The 6000-nt window shown below is 36.8% G+C and overlaps 1 pseudogene; it reads left to right on the top strand.

Annotated features, from left to right (window-relative positions):
- The first annotated feature begins 1076 nt into the window (after positions 1 to 1076).
- LOC113180064 (L-lactate dehydrogenase A chain-like) lies at positions 1077 to 2093 on the top strand (annotated as a pseudogene).
- The last annotated feature ends 3907 nt before the right edge of the window (positions 2094 to 6000 follow it).

Raw genomic sequence — 6000 nt, 5'->3', positions numbered from 1 at the left:
AATGAATGTAATCATCCCAAAATATATTTTTAAAGAAACAAAAATTGACCCAAGTTTTTATTGTACTTTTAGTTGTTGTTCCTTAGTGGAATTACTTGGGAGATGAAAACCACCTTAAGAGTAATTCAATTCTACTTACAAATATGGTGGTGTGGGGAAAAAATTAAAAAAAAAAAGATAATGGAGAAACCCCCTGATGGGAAGAAATTCCTTATCACTAATGCAGAAGGTAAATTAATGTAGGAGAATGTAGAAGAATTTCCTCTTCCCATGAACTCCTTTTGGCAAGGTGGGTCTCTAGATTGGAGTAAGAATGGAAGGATAAAGGCTGGCATGGTTTTCCCCGGTTCAAAGATTTTCCTAATAAAGAACTCACATGTTCATAGACTTCCCAGCATTCCATTTCCCTTCAAATAGTTTTAAATTTTGTACAAGTGATACATTGACCATCTATATAAGGTTTGTTACTAGTAAAAACAAACAAATCAGTTTCATCTTCCCTTTTCCAGGAGAAATCAGTAAAACTCTTCAAAGTGTTGTTAATTGCTTCAATACTCACTTGAATCACTCCACTTCCCTGGTCTCCATTTGTCTCTTTGCTTTGTTGTCTATGCTTTTGGTGATATCCAAAAATCCCGGCAAAAATTAACTTCAAAGAGGTTTTTCTGTAAGTGTTCTTTTAGGAGTTTTACTGTTTCAGGTCTTAGATTTTCATGAAATTCATTTCTAGTTTGTTTGTGGATATGGATAAGATAAGGGTTTTCTCAGCACCACTTATTGGGAGATTATCCTTTCCCCATTGTGTATTCTTGTTACCCTCATCAAAGATTAGTTGACTATATGCATACATTTAATTCTGGACTCTTCATGCTGCTCTATTCATCTACATGTCTACTTCTATGACAATAACACATGGTTTGATTATAATAACTTTGTGATTCAGTTTAAAATCAGGAAGTCTAATGTTTCCAGCTTTGTTTTGCTTTCTCAAGATTTCCTTAATCAGCTGGAGATGCTGTTGCTGAGTGTAGATTCCATTGCTGCACACCCCTAAAGCCTTCTCAACGTGCACTCCCAATTCCTTTTGGTTCCAAGTCCAAGATGGCAAGTCTCAAGGATCAGCTGATTGTGAATATTCTTAAGGAAGATCAGGGCCCCCAGAATAAGATTATAGTTGTTCAGGTTGGTGCTGTTGGCATGGCATGTGCAATTAGTTATCTTAATAAAGGATTTGGCCAATGAACTTGCTCTTGTTGATGTCATGGAAGATAAATTGAAGGGAGAGATAATGGATCTCCAACATGGCAGCCTTTTCCTTAGAACACCAAAAACTGTCTCGGGCGAAGACTATAGTGTGACTACAAACTTCAGACTTGTTATTATCACAGCTGGGGCACATCAGAAAAAGGGAAATAGTCATCTTACCCTGGTCCAGCTTAACATGAATGTCTTTAAGTTCATTATTCCTAATATTGTAAAATACAGTCCACACTGCAAGCTGTTTCCAATCCAGTGGATTATCTTGACCTATGTGGTTTGGAAGATAAGTGGCTTCCCCCAAAACCATGTTATTGGAAGTGGTTGCAATCTGGATTCAGCCCAGTTCTGTTAACTGATAGGGGAAATGTTGGGAGTTCACCCATTAAGCTGTCACGGGTGTGTCCTTGGGGAGCATGAAGACTCTAGTGTATCTGTATGGAATGGAGTGAATGTTGCTGGTGTCCCCTTGAAGAATTTTCATGCAGATGTAGGCACTGATGCAGATAAGCAACATTGGAGACAGGTTCAAAAGCAGGTGGTTGACAGTGCTTATGAGGTAATAAAACTAAAAGGCTATATACATCCTGGGCCATTGGACTGTCTGTGGCAGATTTGGCAGAAAGTATAATGAAGAATCTTAGGCAGGTGCATCATTTCCACCATGATTAAGGGTCTTTGGAATAAAGAATGATGTTTTTCTAAGTGTGTCTTGCATCTTGGGACGAAATGGAATCTCAGATGTTGTGAAGGTGACTCTGACACCTGAGGAAGAGGCACTTTTGAAGAGGAATGCAGATACACTTTGGGGGATCTAAAGGGAGCTCCAATTTTAAAGCCTTCTAATGTTATACCACTTCACTGTCCAGGATACAACAGGATTTTAGTTGAGGTTGTACATGTTGTCCTTTTTATCTGATCTGTGATTAAAGCAGATAGCCTGGGAAAAACATCGATTTCCTAAAGTTAGAAATAGGACTGGCTATAAAATCTACAGATATCCTGATGCTGGATGGTACTTAACTTGTATAGTCCTAAAACAGTTAGTGTAAAATAGTTCCACCATCTCTGAGATATCACTGCTAATGTTGTACAGGCTCCAGTTGCCCTTCAAACCAGATGTGTCATATGTAACTTCCTCAAACAGGCTTGGTCAAATTTTTTTTTCAACCAATCACATCCTAGGATCTAATGTTAAGTCCAATATTGAATGTCTTGTGTATAATGGTTCTAAGGAATTTTATTTTGTGTATTATATGTATCTGTAGTTTACATTTCTATATAATGTAAAAAGAAAGATCTATAAATGAACAATGCAACCAGCTATCCAAGTGTCATGCCAACTGAAATATCAAATAAATCTTGAACAATAGGAAGAAAAAAAGATTTCTTTAGTCATTTAGGGTCTTTCTTTGTTCCACATCAATTACAGGATCAATTTTCTATTTCTGCGAAAAATTCCATTGGAATTTTGATATGAATGGCATTGAATCTACAGCATTTTAGAGAGTATGGACATTTAACAGTATTAATTCTTCTAATTCATGGATTTATCTCATTTGTTTTTTTAAGACAGTTTTTTTGTTTTTGTTTTTTATTTTTAAGACAGTTTTAAAAAATCTTGTATACTCATTAGCAACCCAACAGGTACAATTAGGAATAAAATTGGGATTTTATATCAAAGGAAATGAATTATTGTCCAAATTACTATATTTGAGGCAGAAAGCCCTTTTATAGATGCTAGCACCTTTAAAGAAAATACTACTTCAAACATTTGACTTTACATTGCTGCTTTGCTAAAAAACAAATAAAGGTTAAAGATAAAAAGATATTAGGTATTGAAAGTTAATAAAATCAAAACCCATCAGGGTAAATTCACAGGCACAAAATATAATTCAAAGCATTAATACAGCTAAAACTGTTTTTCTGTATCATTATGAACCTCTAATTGCAAATGACTATACCAGAACTCCAAAGAAGCAGTCTTATACATCAAACTGTCATTAAAATGTGGCTCTTTCCTATTGTATCATGTTACTACTACACTGATTTTATTCTTCCAGTAATATTGGGGATATTAATTAGAAATTATATTATTTCTGGCCAACCATAATTGTTACAACTCAAAGGTTAGTTGCTATGCTACAAAAACTTCAGCAATTAGCTTTTAAAACAGAGAGCAACAGGTAATGTATTTCATATGAATGTTAGTTTTTCAATAAAGATTATCCTGTATGCCATGTTCATAGATTCTCCTAAGTAAAGTCAATACATGCAGTCATCGGTAGAGCATTCAAGATCTGTACAAAGAAGTGATTGAGATAGAACTTTAGGAAGGAAGGGGTACATGCCATTGTTCTGTTCTCCTCCCAGGGTCCCTTTTTTCCCCCTCTGTTCTTTTCTATGCCTCTGTAAAGTTCAGCCTCCTTCAAATTGAGGTACCACTACTGCTGTTTGCTCTCCAAGTTCCTATAGCCTCAGCAATAGGTCAGTGTTCACAAACATGCCTTCTACATATATATATGGAGAACCTAGGTGTTATGGTTTAGATATGAGGTGTCCCCAAAAGCTCATGTGTGAGACAATGCAAGAATTTTCAGAGGTGAAATAATTAGATTATAAAAGATATAACCTAATCAGTGGATTAATCCACTGATATGGATTAACTGGGTGGTAACTGAAGTCAGGTAGGGTGTGGCTGGAGAAAATAGGTCACTGGGGGATATGCCTTTGGGGTTTATATTTTGTCCCTGGTGAGAGGAGCTGTCTCTCTGCTTCCTGGTTACCCTGTCCTGAGCTACTTTCCACTGCCATACCCTTCCTCTGTGATGTTCTGCCTCATTCCATCCCAGAACTATGGAGTAGGCTGAACATGGACTGAACCTCTGAAACTCTGAGCCAAAATAAACTTTTTCTTCTGTAATTGTTCTTGTCAGGTCTGTTGGTCATAGTGATACAAAAGCTAAATAAAACACAGGTAAAGGCACATGGCAGGATACAATACTATTATGTCTATACAGTTAAAAGCCATGTATCAAACTAAGAAACTATTACAAAGAAAGACAGGGAGGGGATGGATTTCTACTATCCCTTCCAGGGCACACTGCCAGCGACCTAAGACCTCTCCCTAGGCCCCACCTCTTTTACATGATCTACCACCTCCCAATAGTGCTACAAGTCAGGGGCCAACCAAGCCTTTAACACAGAAACCTCATACTCAAAATTATTACTTTCCCCTGACTCCATGATCAGTGTAGGAGGGTTTTTTTTTTTTTTTTTTCTCTAATCATCACTGAGAGGACCTGGCAGAGCTCCTAGAGGTAAAACTCATAGAAGTATGAGTGTACTCTCTAAAGAATAGGCCAGTTGGAAGTTTTAACTCTCAGACTTGTCTATATGAGTCTCTAGCAATTCATCAGTGACAGTTCCTTCCTATCTCTCTTTGTTTTTCAACTACTGTAATTAAGGAGCTTCCTCTACTGTACTGTCCAGCCATGATTTACTGCCTTGCACAGGCCCAAGAGCAACAGGGCCAAAAGACCACGACCAAAACCTCTGAAACCATGAACCCAAATAAACCTTTCCTTCTTACAAGTTGATTATCTCAGGTATTTGGTTACAGTAACACAAAGCTAACTAACACAATGCCAGAAGATTGTTTTTCTTAAAGGCCTGCACTCAAGAGACACTATTTTACCAGAGCCTAACCTATTGAGGGGTTTTATCAGCATATAATCAATCTTGGGGAAGGGAAATATCCAATCCCAGTGTCCTCTACCTATCCTGTCCCACTGAAGGAGGCCAAAAAACCTAGAAGTACTTGTGAAGTTCAAAGTCCAGGGGCACAGGCTCATCAAAACAGATCTAATCCATGTCTGTAGAATGTTTCCCCTTCCTACACATCCTTAACAACACATTACTAAAGTCCGATTACCACAGTTCCTTTATCCCAGTCCTTCATATCTAGCTTTCAACCAAAATTTACAAGGCATCTTATAAATCAAAAACCATAGTTTGACCAGATAGAGCTAGCATCAAAATCACACTCAGATATGGAATAAATATTGGAAAAATCATATCAGAAAGTTAAAATAACTAGGATAATATGCTAAGGACTGTAAAGGAAAAAGTAGACAATATGCAAGAAAAAAATGGATAATGTAAGCAAAGAAATGGAAATTCAAAGGACGAATGAATAAGAATTGCTAGATATGAAAACACTGTTAATATAAATAAAGAATGCCTTTGATGGGCTCATTTATAGACTGGAAATGGTTGTGGAAAGAATCTCTTGACTTGAGTATGTGTCAATAGAAACTTCCAAGCTGAAAAGAGGAAAAAACTGAAGAAGAAAAAAAGAAAGTATAATATCCAAGAACTGTAGGACAACTACAAAAATACTACATGTATGTAACAGGAATACCAGGAGGAAACAAAAAGGAACAAAAGAAATATTTACAGCAATAATGACCTAGAGATTCTTCAAATTAATGTTAGACAACAATAAGGCAAGACCACTTCTCTAAAATTTCTTCCAGAAGATAGAGGCAGAGGGAATACTCCCTAGCTCATTCTATGAGAGCAGCATTTCTTAATACTAAAGCCAGTCTAAGCCCTACAACAAAATTACAGACCAATTCTCTCATGAACATAGAGGTAAAACTCAACAAAGGATTAGCAAATAAAAATCGTGATTCAGGATTTGCCTATGTGGTGGTGCACACCTGTAATCCCAACTAGTTG

This window comes from Urocitellus parryii, chromosome 7, assembly GCF_045843805.1.
Source record: "Urocitellus parryii isolate mUroPar1 chromosome 7, mUroPar1.hap1, whole genome shotgun sequence".
NCBI classification, from domain to species: Eukaryota; Metazoa; Chordata; class Mammalia; order Rodentia; family Sciuridae; genus Urocitellus; species Urocitellus parryii.
This window is presented reverse-complemented; position numbering and strand designations above follow the sequence as displayed.